We start from the raw sequence: 20,098 nt of genomic DNA on the forward strand, positions 1-20,098 counted from the left end.
CTTGCAGGTCCGGGGAAGTGCCGTTTTTCAGTCCAGAATTCCAGACGGACGAAAATTCCTCCCAGGGAAAAGGTGCCAGGACAGAAAGCGATTGTTATTTATCTAGTGTTAACGAGGACCCATCATTGGCACCTGAGAGCCCAAGGCTGTCACCTCTTCCCTGGGCGCAAAGCTAGATGGTGCCTGCCATGTGCAGGTCAGAGAAAGTGCTTCGTTCAGCCCAGGATTCCAGACGGCTGACGACTCCTCCCAGGGAAAGGGCTCCCAGGACAGAAAGCGATTGTTCCATTTCTAGTGTTAGTGGGGGCCCATCATTGGCATCTGAGAGCCAGAGGTTGCCTCCTTTTCCCTGGGCGCAAAGCACGACAGTGCGTGCCACGTGCTGGTCCCAGAAAGTGCCATTTTACAGCCCAGAATTCCAGACCAATGAAGACTCCTCCCAGGGAAAAGGTGCCAGGACAGAAAGCCATTGTGCTTTTTGTAAAGGTAATGGGGTCCCATCATTGGCACCTGAGAGCCCAAGGCTGCCACCTTTTCCCTGGACGCAAAGCTCGATGGTACGTTCCACTTGCAGGTCCAGGAAAGTGCCGATTCTCAGACCAGAATTCCAAACCGATGAAGATTCCTCCCTGGAAAAAGGTGCCAGGACAGAAAGCCATTGTGCCTTTTGTAGGGGTAATGGGGCACCGTCATTGGCACCTGAGAGCCCAGGGCTGCCCCCTTTTCCCTGGGCGCAAAGTTCGACGGTGTGTACCTTGTGCGGGTTTGGGGCAGGGCCATTTTTGAACCCAGATTTCCAGACAGACGAAGATTCCTCCCTGGGAAAAGGTGCCAGGACAGAAAGCAAGTGTTATTTATCTAGTGTTAACTGGGCCCCATCATTGGCACCTGAGAGCCCAAGGCTGCCACATTTTGCCTGGGCGCAAATCTAGATGGTGCCTGCCACGTGCAGGTCAGAGAAAGTCCTTTGTTCAGCCCAGAATTCCAGACGGACGAAGACACCTCCCAGGGAAAAGGTGCCAGGTCAGAAATCGAATTGTCCTTTTCTAGGGTCAATGGTGCCCCATCATTGGCACCTCAGACTTCAAGGCTGCCACCTTTTCCGTGGGCGCAAACATCAACGGCACGTACCACTTTCTTGTCTGGGAAAGTGCCGTTTTTCAGCCCTCAATTCCAGACGGATGAAGACTCCTCACAGGGAAGAGGCTCCCAGGAAAGAAAGCGATTGTTCCATTTCTAGGGTTAATCGGGCTCCATCATTGGCACCTGAGAGCCCAAGGTTGCCTCCTATACCCTGGGCGCAAAGCTCGACCATGCGTGCTACGTGAGGGTCCGGGAAATTGCCCTTTCTCATTCCAGAGTTCCAGACCGATGAAGATTCCTCCCTGGGAAAAGGTGTCAGGACAGAAAGCGATTGTTCCTTTTCTAGGGTTAATGGGGCTCCATCATTGACACCTGAGAGCCCAAGGCTGCAACCTTTTCCCTGAGCGCAAAGCTCGATGGTGCGTGCCACTTGGGGGTCCAGGAATGTGCTGTTTCTCATCACAGAATTCGAGGCCGATGAAGATTTCTCCCAGGGAAAAGGTGCCAGGACAGAAAGCAATTGTGCCTTTTCTAGGGTTAATGGGGCCCCAAAATTGACACCTGAGAGCCCAAGGCTGCCACCTTTTCCCTGGGCGCAAAGCTCGACGGAGCGTTCCACGTGCGGGTCCGGGAAAGTGCAATTTTTCAGCCCAGAATTCCAGACCTATGAAGATTCCTCAGAGGGAAAAGGTACCAGGAGACAAAGCCATTGTGTATTTTGTAATGCTAATTGGGCCCCATCATTGGCACCTGAGAGCCCAAGGCTGCCACCTTTTCCCTGGGTGCAAAGCTCGACGGTGCATACCCTGTGCGGGTCCGGGAAAGGGCCGTTTTTCAGCCCAGAATTCCAGACAGAAGTCGATTCCTCTCTGGGAAAAGGTGTCAGGACAGAAAGCCATTGTATCTTTTCTAGGGGTAATGGGACCTCATTTTTGGCACCTGAGAGCCCAAGGCTGCCACCTTTTCCCTGGGCGCAAATGTCGACGGCGCGTGCCACTTGCAAGTCCGGGAATGTGCCGTTTCTCATCCCAGAATTCCAGGCCAGCGAAGATTTCTCCCTGGGAAAAGGTGCCAGGACAGAAAGCCATTGTGCCTTTTCTATGGTTAAGGGGGCCCCAAAATTGGCAGCTGAGAGCCCAGGGCTGCCACCTTTTCCCTGGGCGCAAAGCTCGATGGTGCGTGCCCCATGCGGGTAAGGGAAAGAGCCGTTTTCAGCCCAGAATTCCAGACCAATGAAGATTCCTCCCTGGGAAAAGGTGCCAGGACAGAAAGCCATTGTTCTTTTTCTAGGGGTAATGGGGCCCCATCACTGGCACCTGAGAGCCCAAGGCTGCCACCTTTTGCCTGGGCACAAAGCTCGACGGTGCGTTCCACTTGCAGGTCCGGAGAAGTGCCGTTTTTCAGTCCAGAATTCCAGACGGATGAAAATTCCTCCCAGGGAAAAGGTGCCAGGACAGATAGCAATTGTTATTTATCTAGTGTTAACGGGGACCCATCATTGCCACCTGAGAGCCCAAGGCCGTCACCTTCTCCCTGAGCGCAAAGCTAGATGGTGCGTGCCACGTGCAGGTCAGAGAAAGCGCTTTGTTCAGCCCAGGATTCCAGACGGATGACGACTCCTCCCAGGGAAAGTGCTCCCAGGACAGAAAGCGATTGTTCCATTTCTAGTGTTAATGGGGGCCCGTCATTGGCATCTGAGAGCCAGAGGTTGCCTCCTTTTCCCTGGGCGCAAAGCACGACAGTGCATGCCACGTGCTGGTCCCAGAAAGTGCCATTTTACAGCCCAGAATTCCAGACCAATGAAGACTCCTCCCAGGGAAAAGGTGCCAGGACAGAAAGCCATTGTGCTTTTTGTAAAGGTAATGGGGCCCCATAATTGGCACCTGAGAGCCCAAGGCTGCCACCTTTTGCCTGGGCACAAAGCTCGACGGTGCGTTCCACTTGCAGGTCCGGGGAAGTGCCGTTTTTCAGTCCAGAATTCCAGACGGACGAAAATTCCTCCCTGGGAAAATGTGCCAGGACACAAAGGGATTGTTGTTTATCTAGTGTTAACGGGGACCTATCATTGGCACCTGAGAGCCCAAGGCTGCCACATTTTCCCTGGGCGCAAAGCTCGACGGTGTGTACCTTGTGCGGGTTTGGGCCAGTGCCATTTTTGAACCCAGATTTCCAGACGGACGAAGATTCCTCCCAGGGAAAAGGTGCCAGGACAGAAAGCAAGTGTTATTTTTCTAGTGTTAATGGGGCCCCATCATTGGCACCTAAGAGCCCAAGGCTGCCACCTTTTGCCTGGGCGCAAAGCTAGATGGTGCCTGCCACGTGCAGGTCAGAGAATGTGCTTTGTTCAGCCCAGGATTCCAGACGGCTGACGACACCTCCCAGGGAAAGGGCTCCCAGGACAGAAAGCGATTGTTCCATTTCTAGTGTTAATGGGGGCCCGTCATTGGCATCTGAGAGCCAGAGGTTGCCTCCTTTTCCCCGGGGGCAAAGCACGACAGTGCGTGCCACGTGCTGGTCCCAGAAAGTGCCATTTTACAGCCCAGAATTCCAGACCAATCAAGACTCCTCCCAGGGAAAAGGTGCCAGGACAGAAAGCCATTGTGCTTTTTGTAAAGGTAATGGGGCCCCATAATTGGCATCTGAGAGCCCAAGACTGCCACCTTTTCCCTGGACACAAAGCTCGATGGTGCGTTCCACTTGCGGGTCCAGGAAAGTGCCGATTCTCAGAGCAGAATTCCAAACCGATGAAGATTCCTCCCTGGGAAAAGGTGCCAGGACAGAAAGCCATTGTGCCTTTTGTAGGGGTAATGGGGCACCATCATTGGCACCTGAGAGCCCAAGGCTGCCCCCTTTTCCCTGGGCGCAAAGCTCGACGGTGTGTACCTTGTGCGGGTTTGGGGCAGTGCCATTTTTGAACCCAGATTTCCAGATGGACGAAGATTCCTCCCTGGGAAAAGGTGCCAGGACAGAAAGCAAGTGTTATTTTTCTAGTGTTAACGGGGCCCCATCATTGGCACCTGAGAGTCCAAGGCTGCCACCTTTTGCCTGGGCGCAAATGTCGACGGCGCGTGCCACTTGCGGGTCCGGGGAAGTGCCATTTTTCAGCCCAGAATTCCAGACGGACGAAGACACCTCCCAGGGAAAAGGTGCCAGGTCAGAAATCGAATTGTCCTTTTCTAGGGTCAATGGTGCCCCATCATTGGCACCTCAGACTTCAAGGCTGCCACCGTTTCCGTGGGCGCAAACATCATCGGCACGTACCACTTTCTTGTCCGGGAAAGTGCCGTTTTTCAGCCCTCAATTCCATACAGATGAAGATTCCTCACAGGGAAGAGGCTCCCAGGAAAGAAAGCGATTGTTCCATTTCTAGGGTTAATCGGGCTCCATCATTGGCACCTGAGAGCCCAAGGTTGCCTCCTATACCCTGGGCGCAAAGCTCGACCATGCGTGCTACGTGAGGGTCCGGGAAATTGCCCTTTCTCATTCCAGAGTTCCAGACCGATGAAGATTCCTCCCTGGGAAAAGGTGTCAGGACAGAAAGCGATTGTTCCTTTTCTAGTAGTAATGGGGACCCATCTTTGGCACCTGAGAGCCCAAGGCTGCAACCTTTTCCCTGAGCGCAAAGCTCAACGGTGCGTGCCACTTGCGGGTCCAGGAATGTGCTGTTTCTCATCCCAGAACTCGAGGCCGATGAAGATTTCTCCCAGGGAAAAGGTTCCAGGGCAGAAAGCAATTGTGCCTTTTCTAGGGTTAATGGGGCCCCAAAATTGACACCTGAGACCCCAAGGCTGCCACCTTTTCCCTGGGCGCAAAGCTCGACGGAGCGTTCCACGTGCGGGTCCGGGAAAGTGCCATTTTTCAGCCCAGAATTCCAGACCTATGAAGATTCCTCAGAGTGAAAAGGTACCAGGAGACAAAGCCATTGTGTATTTTGTAATGCTAATTGGGCTCCATCATTGGCACCTGAGAGCCCAAGGGTGCTACTTTTTCCCTGGTGCAAAGCTCGACGGTGCATACCCTGTGCGGGTCCGGGAAAGGGCCGTTTTTCAGTCCAGAATTCCAGACAGAAGTCGATTCCTCTCTGGGAAAAGGTGTCAGGACAGAAAGCCATTGTGCCTTTTCTAGGGGTAATGGGGCCCCATCTTTGGCACCTGAGAGCCCAAGGCTGCCACCTTTTCCCTGGGCGCAAATGTCGACGGCGCGTGCCACTTGCAAGTCCGGGAATGTGCCGTTTCTCATCCCAGAATTCCAGGCCAGCGAAGATTTCTCCCTGGGAAAAGGTGCCAGGACAGAAAGCCATTGTGCCTTTTCTAGGGTTAAGGGGGCTCCAAAATTGGCAGCTGAGAGCCCAGGGCTGCCACCTTTTCCCTGGGCGCAAAGCTCGACGTTGCATGCCCCATGCGGGTAAGGGAAAGAGCCGTTTTCAGCCCAGAATTCCAGACCAATGAAGATTCCACCCTGGGAAAAGGTGCCAGGACAGAAAGCGATTGTTCTTTTCTAGGGGTAATGGGGCCCCATCATTGGCACCTGAGAGCCCAAGGCTGCCACCTTTTGGCTGGGAACAAAGCTCGACGGTGCGTTCCACTTGCAGGTCCGGGGAAGTGCCGTTTTTCAGTCCAGAATTCCAGACGGACGAAAATTCCTCCCTGGGAAAAGGTGCCAGGACAGAAAGCGATTGTTATTTATCTAGTGTTAACGAGGACCCATCATTGGCACCTGAGAGCCCAAGGCTGTCACCTCTTCCCTGGGCGCAAGGCTAGATGGTGCCTGCCATGTGCAGGTCAGAGAAAGTGCTTCGTTCAGCCCAGGATTCCAGACGGATGACGACTCCTCCCAGGGAAAGGGCTCCCAGGACAGAAAGTGATTGTTCCATTTCTAGTGATAATGGGGGCCCATCATTGGCATCTGAGAGCCAGAGGTTGCCTCCTTTTCCCTGGGCGCAAAGCACAACAGTGCGTGCCACGTGCTGGTCCCAGAAAGTGCCATTTTACAGCCCAGAATTCCAGACCAATGAAGACTCCTCCCAGGGAAAAGGTGCCAGGACAGAAAGCCATTGTGCTTTTTGTAAAGGTAATGGGGTCCCATCATTGGCACCTGAGAGCCCAAGACTGCCACCTTTTCCCTGGACGCAAAGCTCGATGGTGCGTTCCACTTGCAGTTCCAGGAAAGTGCCGATTCTCAGACCAGAATTCCAAACCGATGAAGATTCCTCCCTGGAAAAAGGTGCCAGGACAGAAAGCCATTGTGCCTTTTGTAGGGGCAATGGAGCACCGTCATTGGCACCTGAGAGCCCAAGGCTGCCCCCTTTTCCCTGGGCGCAAAGCTCGACGGTGTGTACCTTGTGCGGGTTTGGGGCAGGGCCATTTTTTAACCCAGATTTCCAGACGGACGAAGATTCCTCCCTGGGAAAAGGTGCCAGGACAGAAAGCAAGTGTTATTTTTCTAGTGTTAACCGGGCCCCATCATGGGCACCTGAGAGCCCAAGGCTGCCACATTTTGCCTGGGCGCAAATCTAGATGGTGCCTGCCACGTGCAGGTCAGAGAAAGTCCTTTGTTCAGCCCAGAATTCCAGACGGACGAAGACACCTCCCAGGGAAAAGGTGCCAGGTCAGAAATCGAATTGTCCTTTTCTAGGGTCAATGGTGCCCCATCATTGGCACCTCAGACTTCAAGGCTGCCACCTTTTCCGTGGGCGCAAACATCAACGGCACGTACCACTTTCTTGTCCGGGAAAGTGCCGTTTTTCAGCCCTCAATTCCAGACGGATGAAGACTCCTCACAGGGAAGAGGTTCCCAGGAAAGAAAGCGATTGTTCCATTTCTAGGGTTAATCGGGCTCCATCATTGGCACCTGAGAGCCCAAGGTTGCCTCCTATACCCTGGGCGCAAAGCTCGACCATGCGTGCTACGTGAGGGTCCGGGAAATTGCCGTTTCTCATTCCAGAGTTCCAGACCGATGAAGATTCCTCCCTGGGAAAAGGTGTCAGGACAGAAAGCGATTGTTCCTTTTCTAGGGTTAATGGGGCTCCATCATTGACACCTGAGAGCCCAAGGCTGCAACCTTTTCCCTGAGCGCAAAACTCGACGGTGCGTGCGACTTGGGGGTCCAGGAAAGTGCTGTTTCTCATCACAGAATTCGAGGCCGATGAAGATTTCTCCCAGGGAAAAGGTGCCAGGACAGAAAGCAATTGTGCCTTTTCTAGGGTTAATGGGGCCCCAAAATTGACACCTGAGAGCCCAAGGCTGCCACCTTTTCCCTGGGCGCAAAGCTCGACGGAGCGTTCCACGTGCGGGTCCGGGAAAGTGCCATTTTTCAGCCCAGAATTCCAGACCTATGAAGATTCCTCAGAGGGAAAAGGTACCAGGAGACAAAGCCATTGTGTATTTTGTAATGCTAATTGGGCCCCATCATTGGCACCTGAGAGCCCAAGGCTGCCACCTTTTCCCTGGGTGCAAAGCTCGACGGTGCATACCCTGTGCGGGTCCGGGAAAGGGCCGTTTTTCAGCCCAGAATTCCAGACAGAAGTCGATTCCTCTCTGGGAAAAGGTGTCAGGACAGAAAGCCATTGTGCCTTTTCTAGGGGTAATGGGGCCCCATCTTTGGCACCTGAGAGCCCAAGGCTGCCACCTTTTCCCTGGACGCAAATGTCGACGGCGCGTGCCACTTGCAAGTCCGGGAATGTGCCGTTTCTCATCCCAGAATTCCAGGCCAGCGAAGATTTCTCCCTGGGAAAAGGTGCCAGGACAGAAAGCCATTGTGCCTTTTCTAGGGTTAAGGGGGCCCCAAAATTGGCAGCTGAGAGCCCAGGGCTGCCACCTTTTCCCTGGGCGCAAAGCTCGACGGTGCGTGCCACATGCGGGTAAGGGAAAGAGCCGTTTTCAGCCCAGAATTCCAGACCAATGAAGATTCCTCCCAGGGAAAAGGTGCCAGGACAGAAAGCCATTGTTCTTTTTCTAGGGGTAATGGGGCCCCATCACTGGCACCTGAGAGCCCAAGGCTGCCACCTTTTGGCTGGGAACAAAGCTCGACGGTGCGTTCCACTTGCAGGTCCGGGGAAGTGCCGTTTTTCAGCCCAGAATTCCAGACGGATGAAAATTCCTCCCTGGGAAAAGGTGCCAGGACAGATAGCAATTGTTATTTATCTAGTGTTAACGAGGACCCATCATTGGCACCTGAGAGCCCAAGGCTGCCCCCTTTTCCCTGGGCGCAAAGCTCGACGGTGTGTACCTTGTGCGGGTTTGGGCCAGTGCCATTTTTGAACCCAGATTTCCAGACGGACGAAGATTCCTCCCAGGGGAAAGGTGCCAGGACAGAAAGCAAGTGTTATTTTTCTAGTGTTAATGGGGCCCCATCATTGGCATTTAAGAGCCCAAGGCTGCCACCTTTTGCCTGGGCGCAAAGCTAGATGGTGCCTGCCACGTGCAGGTCAGAGAATGTGCTTTGTTCAGCCCAGAATTCCAGACGGCTGACGACACCTCCCAGGGAAAGGGCTCCCAGGACAGAAAGCGATTGTTCCATTTCTAGTGTTAATGGGGGCCCGTCATTGGCATCTGAGAGCCAGAGGTTGCCTCCTTTTCCCCGGGGGCAAAGCACGACAGTGCGTGCCACGTGCTGGTCCCAGAAAGTGCCATTTTACAGCCCAGAATTCCAGACCAATGAAGACTCCTCCCAGGGAAAAGGTGCCAGGACAGAAAGCCATGGTGTTTTTTGTAAAGGTAATGGGGCCCCATAATTGGCACCTGAGAGCCCAAGACTGCCACCTTTTCCCTGGACGCAAAGCTCGATGGTGCGTTCCACTTGCGGGTCCAGGAAAGTGCCGATTCTCAGACCAGAATTCCAAACCGATGAAGATTCCTCCCTGGGAAAAGGTGCCAGGACAGAAAGCCATTGTGCCTTTTGTAGGGGTAATGGGGCACCATCATTGGCACCTGAGAGCCCAAGGCTGCCCCCTTTTCCCTGGGCGCAAAGCTCGACGGTGTGTACCTTGTGCGGGTTTGGGGCAGTGCCATTTTTGAACCCAGATTTCCAGACGGACGAAGATTCCTCCCTGGGAAAAGGTGCCAGGACAGAAAGCAAGTGTTATTTTTCTAGTGTTAACGGGGCCCCATCATTGGCACCTGAGAGCCCAAGGCTGCCACCTTTTGCCTGGGCGCAAATGTCGACGGCGCGCGCCATCTGCGGGTCCGGGGAAGTGCCATTTTTCAGCCCAGAATTCCAGACGGACTAAGACACCTCCCAGGGAAAAGGTGCCAGGTCAGAAATCGAATTGTCCTTTTCTAGGGTCAATGGTGCCCCATCATTGGCACCTCAGAGTTCAAGGCTGCCACCTTTTCCGTGGGCACAAACATCAACGGCACGTACCACTTTCTTGTCCGGGAAAGTGCCGTTTTTCAGCCCTCAATTCCATACAGATGAAGACTCCTCACAGGGAAGAGGCTCCCAGGAAAGAAAGCAATTGTTCCATTTCTAGGGTTAATCGGGCTCCATCATTGGCACCTGAGAGCCCAAGGTTGCCTCCTATACCCTGGGCGCAAAGCTCGACCATGCGTGCTACGTGAGGGTCCGGGAAATTGCCCTTTCTCATTCCAGAGTTCCAGACCGATGAAGATTCCTCCCTGGGAAAAGGTGTCAGGACAGAAAGCGATTGTTCCTTTTCTAGGGTTAATGGGGCTCCATCATTGACACCTGAGAGCCCAAGGCTGCAACCTTTTCCCTGAGCGCAAAGCTCGATGGTTCGTGCCACTTGCGGGTCCAGGAATGTGCTGTTTCTCATCCCAGAATTCGAGGTCGATGAAGATTTCTCCCAGGGAAAAGGTGCCAGGACAGAAAGCAATTGTGCCTTTTCTAGGGTTAATGGGGCCCCAAAATGGACACCTGAGAGCCCAAGGCTGCCACCTTTTCCCTGGGCGCAAAGCTCGACGGAGCGTTCCACGTGCGGGTCCGGGAAAGTACCATTTTTCAGCCCAGAATTCCAGACCTATGAAGATTCCTCAGAGGGAAAATGTACCAGGAGACAAAGCCATTGTGTATTTTGTAATGCTAATTGGGCCCCATCATTGGCACCTGTGAGCCCAAGGCTGCCACCTTTTCCCTGGGTGCAAAGCTCAACGGTGCATACCCTGTGCGGGTCCGGGAAAGGGCCGTTTTTCAGCCCAGAATTCCAGACATAAGTCGATTCCTCTCTGGGAAAAGGTGTCAGGACAGAAAGGCATTGGGCCTTTTCTAGGGGTAATGGGGCCCCATCTTTGGCACCTGAGAGCCCAAGGCTGCCATCTTTTCCCTGGGCGCAAATGTCGACGGCGCGTGCCACTTGCAAGTCCGGGAATGTTCCATTTCTCATCCCAGAATTCCAGGCCAGCGAAGATTTCTCCCTGGGAAAAGGTGCCAGGACAGAAAGCCATTGTGCCTTTTCTAGGGTTAATGGGGCCCCAAAATTGGCAGCTGAGAGCCCAGGGCTGCCACCTTTTCCCTGGGCGCAAAGCTCGACGGTGCGCGCCACTTGCGGGTAAGGGAAAGAGGCGTTTTCAGCCCAGAATTCCAGACCAATGAAGATTCCTCCCTGGGAAAAGGTGCCAGGACAGAAAGCGATTGTTCTTTTTCTAGGGGTAATGGGGCCCCATCATTGGCACCTGAGAGCCCAAGGCTGCCACCTTTTGCCTGGGCACAAAGCTCGACGATGCGTTCCACTTGCAGGTCCGGGGAAGTGCCGTTTTTCAGTCCAGAATTCCAGACGGACGAAAATTCCTCCCTGGGAAAAAGTGCCAGGACAGAAAGCCATTGTTATTTATCTAGTGTTAACGAGGACCCATCATTGGCACCTGAGAGCCCAAGGCTGCCCGCTTTTCCCTGGGCGCAAAGCTCGACGGTGTGTACCTTGTGCGGATTTGGGCCAGTGCCATTTTTGAACCCAGATTTCCAGACGGACGAAGATTCCTCCCAGGGGAAAGGTGCCAGGACAGAAAGCAAGTGTTATTTTTCTAGTGTTAATGGGGCCCCATCATTGGCATTTAAGAGCCCAAGGCTGCCACCTTTTTTCCTGGGCGCAAATGTCGACGGCGCGCGCCACTTGCGGGTCCGGGGAAGTGCCATTTTTCAGCCCAGAATTCCAGACGGACTAAGACACCTCCCAGGGAAAAGGTGCCAGGTCAGAAATCGAATTGTCCTTTTCTAGGGTCAATGGTGCCCCATCATTGGCACCTCAGACTTCAAGGCTGCCACCTTTTCCGTGGGCGCAAACATCAACGGCGCGTACCACTTTCTTGTCTGGGAAAGTGCCATTTTTCAGCCCTGAATTCCAGACAGAGGAAGACTCCTCACAGGGAAGAGGCTCCCAGGAAAGAAAGCGATTGTTCCATTTCTAGGGTTAATCAGGCCCCATCATTGGCACCTGAGAGCCCAAGGTTGCCTCCTATACCCTGGGCGCAAAGCTCAACCATGCGTGCTACGTGAGGGTCTGGGAAATTGCCGTTTCTCATTCCAGAATTCCAGACCGATGAAGATTCCTCCCTGGGAAAAGGTGTCAGGACAGAAAGCGATTGTTCCTTTTCTAGGGTTAATGGGGCTCCATCATTGACACCTGAGAGCCCAAGGCTGCAACCTTTTCCCTGAGCGCAAAGCTCGACGGTGCGTGCCACTTGCGGGTCCAGGAATGTGCTGTTTCTCATCCCAGAATTCGAGGCCGATGAAGATTTCTCCCAGGGAAAAGGTGCCAGGACAGAAAGCAATTGTGCCTTTTCTAGGGTTAATGGGGTCCCAAAATTGACGCCTGAGAGCCCAAGGCTGCCACCTTTTCCCTGGGCGCAAAGCTCGACGGAGCGTTCCACGTGCGCGTAAGGGAAAGTGCCATTTTTCAGCCCAGAATTCCAGACCTATGAAGATTCCTCAGAGGGAAAAGGTACCAGGAGACAAAGACGTTGTGTATTTTGTAATGCTATTTGAACCCCATCATTAGCACCTGAGAGCCCAAGGCTGCCACCTTTTCCCTGGGTGCAAAGCTCGACGGTGCATACCCTGTGCGGGTCCGGGAAAGGGCCGTTTTTCAGCCCAGATTTCCAGACGGAAGTCGATTCCTCTCTGGGAAAAGGTGTCAGGACAGAAAGCCATTGTGCCTTTTCTAGGGGTAATGGGGCCCCATCTTTGGCACCTGAGAGCCCAAGGCTGCCACCTTTTCCCTGGGCGCAAATGTCAACGACGTGTGCCACTTGCAAGTCCGGGAATGTGCCGTTTCTCATGCCAGAATTCCAGGCCAGCGAAGATTTCTCCCTGGGAAAAGGTGCCAGGATAGAAAGTGATTGTGCCTTTTCTAGGGTTAATGGGGCCCCAAAATTGGCAGCTGAGAGCCCAGGGCTGCCACCTTTTCCCTGGGCGCAAAGCTCGACGGTGCGTGCCACATGCGGGTAAGGGAAGGAGCCGTTTTCAGCCCAGAATTCCAGACCAATGAAGATTCCTCCCTGGGAAAAGGTGCCAGGACAGAAAACGATTGTTCTTTTTCTGGGGGTAATGGGGCCCCATCATTGGCACCTGAGAGGCCAAGGCTGCCACCTTTTGCCTGGGAACAAATCTCGACGGTGTGTTCCACTTGCAGGTCCGGGGAAGTGTCGTTTTTCAGCCCAGAATTCCAGACGGACAAAAAATTCCTCCCAGGCAAAAAAGGTGCCAGGACAGAAAGCAAGTGTTATTTATCTAGTGTTAACGAGGACCCATCGTTGGCACCTGAGAGCCCAAGGCTTCCACCTTTTGCCTGGGCGCAAAGCTTGATGGTGCCTGCCATGTGCAGGTCAGAGAAAGTGCTTTGTTCAGCCCAGGATTCCAGACGGCTGACGACTCCTCCCATGGAAAGTGCTCCCAGGACTGAAAGTGATTGTTCCATTTCTAGTGTTAATGGGGGCCCGTCATTGGCATCTGAGAGCCAGAGGTTGCCTCCTTTTCCCTGGGCGCAAAGCACGACAGTGCGTGCCACGTGCTCGTCCCAGAAAGTTCCATTTTACAGCCCAGAATTCAAGACCAATGAAGACTCCTCCCAGGGAAAAGGTGCCAGGACAGAAAGCCATGGTGTTTTTTGTAAAGGTAATGGGGCCCCATCATTGGCACCTGAGAGCCCAAGACTGCCACCTTTTCCCTGGACGCAAAGCTCGATGGTGCGTTCCACTTGCGGGTCCAGGAAAGTGCCGATTCTCAGACCAGAATTCCAAAGCGATGAAGATTCCTCCCTGGGAAAAGGTGCCAGGACAGAAAGCCATTGTGCCTTTTGTAGGGGTAATGGGGCACCATCATTGGCACCTGAGAGCCCAAGGCTGCCCCCTTTTCCCTGGGCGCAAAGCTCGACGGTGTGTACCTTGTGCGGGTTTGGGCCAGTGCCATTTTTGAACCCAGATTTCCAGACGGACGAAGATTCCTCCCTGGGAAAAGGTGCCAGGGCAGAAAGCAAGTGTTATTTTTCTAGTGTTAACGGGGCCCCATCATTGGCACCTGAGAGCCCAAGGCTGCCACCTTTTCCCTGGGCGCAAAGCTAGATGGTGCCTGCCACGTGCAGGTCAGAGAAAGTGCTTTGTTCAGCCCAGAATTCCAGACGGATGACGACTCCTCCCAGGGAAATGTCTCCCACGACAGAAAGCGATTGTTCCATTTCTAGTGTTAATGGGGGCCGGTCATTGGCATATGACAGCCAGAGGTTTCCTCCTTTTCTCTGGGAGGAAAGCTCGACAGTGCGTGCCACATGCTGGTCCCAGAAATATCCGTTTCTCATTCCAGAATTCCAGACCGATGAAGATTCCTCCCAGAGAAAAGGTGCCAGGACAGGAATCGATTTCTCCATTTCTAGGCTAAATGGGACCCCATCATTGGCACCTGAGAGCCCAAGGTTGCCACCTTTTCCCTGGGAGCAAATGTCGACGGCGCGTGCCACTTGCGGGTCCGGGGAAGTGCCATTTATCAGCCCAGAATTCCAGACGGACGAAGATACCTTCCAGGGAAAAGGTGCCAGGTCAGAAATCGAATTATCCTTTTCTAGGGTCAATGGTGCCCCATCATTGGCACCTGAGAGTTCAAGGCTGCCACCTTTTCCGTGGGCGCAAACATCAACGGCACGTACCACTTTCTTGTCCGGGAAAGTGCCGTTTTTCAGCCCTCAATTTCAGACGGATGAAGACTCCTCACAGGGAAGAGGCTCCCAGGACAGAAAGCGATTGTTCCATTTCTAGGGTTAATCGGGCCCCATCATTGGCACCTGAGAGCCCAAGGTTGCCTCCTATACCCTGGGCGCAAAGCGGGACCATGCGTGCTACGTGAGGGTCCGGGAAATTGCGGTTCTAATTCCAGAGTTCCAGACCGATGAAGACTCCTCCCTGGGAAAAGGTGCCAGGGCAGGAATCGATTTCTCCTTTTCTAGGAGTAATGGGGACCCATCATTGGCACCTGAGAGCCGAAGGCTGCAACCATTTCCCTGAGCGTCTGGAATTCTGGGCTGAAAACCGGCATTTTCCCAGACCCCGACCGCGCCGGCACTGTCGAGCTTTGAGGCCTGGGAAAAGGTGGCAGCCTTGGGCTCTCAGGTGTCAATGATGGAGCACCATTAACCCTAGAAAAGGAACAATAGCTTTCTGTCCTGGCACCTTTTCCCTGGGAGGAATCTTCTTCCGTCTAGAATTCTGGGCTGAAAAACCCGCATGTGACATGGACCTTTGGGGTGTGCGCCCAGGGAAAAGGTGGCAGCCTTTGGCTGTCAGTTGTCAATGATGGGGCCCCATTAACCCTAGAAAAGGAACAATCCCTTTCTGTCCTGGCACTTTTTCCCTGGGAGGAATCTTGGTCCGTCTGGAATTCTGGGCTGAAAAAAGGGACTTTCCCTGACCCGCAGGTGGCACGCTCCGTCGATCTTTGAGCCCAGGGAAAAGGTGGCAGCCTTGGGCTCTCAGGTGCCAATGATCGGGCCCCAATATTTTTAGAAAAGGCACAATGGCTTTCTGCCCTGGCACCTTTTTCCAGGGAGGAATCTTCATCCACCTTGAATTCTGGGATGAAATACGGCATTTGCCCGACCCGCACATGGCATGCACCGTCGAGGTTTGAGCCCAGGGAAAAGGTGGCAGCCTTGGGCTCTCAGCTGCCAAAGATGGGGCTGCATTAACCCTAGAAAAGGAGCAATCGCTCTCTGTCCCAGCACCTTTTTCCTGGGAGGAATCATCGTTAGTCTGGAATTCTGGGCTGAAAAATCCGATTGTGGCATGCACCGTCGGGCTTTGCACCCAGGGAAAAGGTGGCAGCCTTCGGCTCTCAGGTGCTAATGATGGGGCCCCATTAACCCTAGAAAAGGAACAAACACTTTCTGTCCTGGCACTTTTTAGTTGGCGGGAATCTTCATCCGTCTGGAAATCTGGGCTGAAAAATTACGCTTTCCCAGAACCGCGCCTGGCACATTCCGTCAAGCTTTGAGGCCAGGGAAAAGGTGGCAGCCTTGGGCTCTCAGGTGCCAGTGACGGGGCCCCATTAAACCTAGAAATGGAACAATCGTTTTCTGTCCAGGAACTTTATCCCAGGGTAGAATCTAAAAACTTCTGGAATTCTGGGCTGATAAACGGCACGTTCCCTGACCTGCACCTGGTACCCTCCGTCGTGCTTTGAGGCCAGGGAAAAGGTGGCAGCCTTGGGCTCTCAGGTGCCAATGATGGTGCCCCGTTACCCCAAGAAAAGGAACAATCCCTTTCTGTCCTAGCACCTTTTCCCTGGGAGGAATCGGTCCATCTGGAATTCTGGGCTGAAAAAAGGAACTTTACTTGACCCGCAGGTGGCACGCACCGTCGATCTTTGAGCCCAGGGAAAAGGTGGCAGTCTTGGGCTCTCAGGTGGCAATGATGGGGCCCCATTAACCCAAGAAATGGAACAATCCCTTTCTTTCCTGGCATTTTTTCCCAGGGAGGAATCATCCTCCGTCTGGAATTCTGGGCTTAAAAAACAGCATGTGGCATGCACCGTCCGGCTTTGCGGCAAGGGAAAAGGTGGCGGTCTTGGGCTCTCAGGTGCCAATGATGGGGCCCCATTAACCCAAGAAATGTAAAAATCGCTTTCTGTCCTGGCACCTCTTCCCTGGGAGGAATCTTCATCTGTCTGGAATTCTGGGCTGAAAAAAGGCACTTACCCTGACCCGCACCTGGCACACTCTTCCAAGCTTTGAGCCCAGGAAACAGGTGGCAGCCTTGGGCCCTCAGGTGCCAATGATGGGGCCCCATTACCCCTAGAAAAAGGCGCAATCACTTTCTGTGCTAGTACCTATTCCCTGGGAGGAATCTTGGTCCATCTGTAATTCCGGGCTGAAAAGCGGCACTTTCCCTAACCAGCACTTGGCATGCTGCATCCAGCTTTGAGCCCAGGGAAAAGGTGGCAGCCTTGGGCTCTCAGCTGCCAAAATTGGGGCCCCGTTAACACTAGAAAAGTAACAATCGCGTTCTATCCTGGCACATTTTCCCTGGTAGGAATCTTCATCCATCTGGAATTCTGGGCTAAAAAGCCCGCAAGTGGCACACACCGTCGGTCATTTGCGCCCAGGGAAAAGGTGGCAGCCTTCGGCTCTCATGTGCCAATGATGGGGCCCCATTATTCTTAGAAACGGCACAATCGCTTTCTGTCCTGGCACGTTTTCCCTGGGAGGAATCTTCATCCATCTGGAATTCTGGGATGAAAAACGTCATTTGCCGGACCCGCACCTGGCATGCACTGTCGAGCTTTGAGCCCATGGTAAAGGTGGCAGCCTTGGGCTCTCAGCTGCCAACGGTGGGACCGCATTAACCTTAGAAAAGGAACAATAGCTTTCTGTCCTGGCGAGTTTCTCCCAGGGTGAAATCATCGTCCGTCTGGAATTCTGGTCTGAATAAACGGCATGTGGCACGCACTGTCAGGCTTTGAGCCCAGGGAAAAGGTGGCAGCCTTGGGCTCTCAGCTGCCAAAGATGGGGCTGCATTAATGCTAGAAAAGGAACAATCGCTTTCTGTCCTGGCACATTTTCCCTGAGAGGAATCTTCATCCGTCTGGTAATCTGGTCTGAAAAACCCGCAAATGACACGCACCGTCGGGCTTTGCGTCCAGGAAAAAGTGACAGCCTTGGGGTCTCAGGTGGCAATGAGGGACCCCCATTAACCCTAGACCTGAAACACTCGCTTTCTGTCCTGGCACCTTTTTCCCGGGAGGAATCTTCATCCATCTGGAATTCGGGGATGAAAAACTGCATTTGCTGGACCCGCGCATGGCATGCACCGTCAAGGCTTGAGCCCAGGAAAAAGGTCGCAGCCTTCGGCTCTCAGGTGCCAATGATGGGGCCCCATTAACCCTAGAAAAGGAACAATCGCTTTCTCTCCTGGCAACTTTTTCCCTGGGAGGAATCATCGTTAGTCTGGAATTTTGGGCTGAACAAACCGCACTTGGCACGCTCCGTCGAGCTTTGAGCCCAGGGAAAAGGTGGCAGCCTTGGGTTGTCAGGTGCCAATGATGGGGCCCCATTAACCCTAGAAAAGAAACAATTGCTTTCTGTCCTGGCACCTTTTCCCTGGAAGCAATCTTGGGCCATCTGGAAATCTGTGTTGAAAAATTACGCTTTCCAGAACCGCACCTGGCACACTCCGTCGAGCTTTGAGGCCAGGGGAAAGGCGGCAGCCTTGGGCTGCCATGTGCCAATGATGTGGCCCCTTAAACCTAGAAATGGAACAATCACTTTCTGTCTTGGCACTTTATCCCAGGGTAGAATCTTAAACCGCCTGGAATTCCGGGTTGATAAACGGCTCTTTCCCTGACCCGCACCTGGCACGCTCCGTCGTGCTTTGAGCCCAGGGAAAAGCTGGCAGCCTTGGGCTCTCAGATGCCAATGATGGGGCCCCATTACCCCTAGAAAAGGCACAATTGCTTTCTGTGCTAGCACATATTCCCTGGGAGGAATCTCGGTCCGTCTGGAATTCTGGGCTGAAAAACGGCACTATCCTGGACCCACACTTGGCACGCTGCATCGAGCTTTGAGCCCAGGGAAAAGGTGGCAGCCTTGGGCTCTCAAGTGCCAAAAGTGCGACCGCATTAACACTAGAAAAGTAACAATCGCTTTCTGTCCTGGCACATTTTCCCTGGCAGGAATCTTCATCCGTCTGGAATGCTGGGCTGAAAAAACCTGCACTTGGCATGCACCGTCGAGGTTTGCCCCCAGGGAAAAGGTGGCAGTCTTGGGCTCTCAGGTGTCAATGATGGGGCCCCATTAACCCTAGAAAAGGAACAATCCCTTTCTGTCCTGGCACCTTTTCCCTGGGAGGAATCTCAATCCGTCTGGAATTCTGGGATGAAAAAAGGCATTTCCCGGATCTGCACCTGGCATGCACCGTCGATCTTTGAGCCCACGGTAAAGGTGGCAGCCTTGGGCTCTCAGCTGCCAAAGATGGGGCCGCATTAACCTTAGAAAAGGAACAATCGCTTTCTGTCCTGGCGAGTTTCTCCTAGAGAGAAATCATCGTCTGTCTGGAATTCAGGGCTGAATAAAGGGCATGTGGCACGCGCCGTCAGGCTTTGAGCCCAGGGAAAAGGTGACAGCCTTGGGCTGTCAGGTGCCAATGAGGGGGCCGCATTTACCCTAGAACTGGAACAATCGCTTTCTGTCCTGGCACTTTTTCCCTGGGAGGAATCTTCGTCAGTCTGGAAATCTGGGCTGAAAAAAGGCACGTACCCTGACCCGCACCTGGTACTCTCCGTTGTGCTTTGAGACCAGGGAAAAGGTGGCAGTCTTGGGCTCTGAGTTGCCAATGATGGAGCCCCATTACCCCAAGAAAAGGAACAATCCCTTTCTGTCCTGGCACCTATTCCCTGGGAGGAATCTTGGTCCGTCTGGAATTCTGGGCTGAAAAAAGGCACTTTCCCTTACCCGCATGTGGCACGCATCATCGATCTTTGAGCCCAGGGCAAAGGTGGCAGCCTTGGGCTCTCAGGTGCCAGTGATGGGGCCCCTTTATTTCTAGAAAAGGCACAATGGCTTTCTGCCCTGGCACCTTTTTCCAGGGAGGAATCTTCATCCATCTTGAATTCTGGGATGAAATACAGCATTTGCCCGAAACGCACATGGCATGCACCGTCGAGGTTTGAGCCCAGGGAAAAGGTGGCAGCCTTGGGCTCTCAGCTGCCAATGATGGGGCTGCATTAACCCTAGAAAAGGAACAATCGCTTTCTCTCCTGGCACCATTTCCCTGGGAGGAATCATCGTTAGTCTGGAAGTCAGGGCTGAAAAAACTGCATGTGGCATGCACCGTCGGGCTTTGTGCCCAGGGAAAAGGTGGCAGCCTTCGGCTCTCAGGTGCCAATGATGGGGCCCCATTAACCCTAGAAAAGGAACAAACACTTTCTGTCCTGGCACTTTTTAGTTGGCAGGAATCTTCATCCGTCTGGAAATCTGGGCTGAAAAATTACGCTTTCCCGGAACCGCACCTGGCACACTCCGTCGAGCTTTGAGGCCAGGGAAAAGGTGGCAGCCTTGGGCTCTCAGGTGCCAGTGATGGGGCCCCGTTACCCCAAGAAAAGGAACAATCCCTTTCTGTCCTGGTACCTTTTCCCAGGGAGGAATCATCGTCCCTCTGGAATTCTGGGCTTTAAAAACTGCATGTGGTAGGCACCGTCAGGCTTTCCGCCCAGGGAAAAGGTGGCAGCCTTGGACTCTCAGGTTCCAGTGATGGGGCCCCATTAACCCAGGAAATGTAAAAATCACTTTCTGTCTTGGCACCTTTTCCCAGGGTGGAATCTTCGTCTGTCCGGAAATCTGGGCTGAAAAACTACACTTTCCCTGGCACGAATGTGGCACGCTCCATCGAGGTTTGAGCCCAGGGAAAAGGTGGCAGTCTTGGGCTCTCAGGTGTCAATGATGGGTCCGCATTAACCCTAGAAATTGAACAATCGCTTTCTCCCCTGGCGCTTTATCCCAGGGTAGAATCTTAAACCGCCTGGTATTCCGGGCTGATAAACGGCACTTTCCCTAAACCGCACGCGGCACACTCCGTCGTGCTTT

Source organism: Pithys albifrons, chromosome 30 (genome assembly GCF_047495875.1).
Source record: "Pithys albifrons albifrons isolate INPA30051 chromosome 30, PitAlb_v1, whole genome shotgun sequence".
Taxonomy (NCBI): Eukaryota; Metazoa; Chordata; class Aves; order Passeriformes; family Thamnophilidae; genus Pithys; species Pithys albifrons.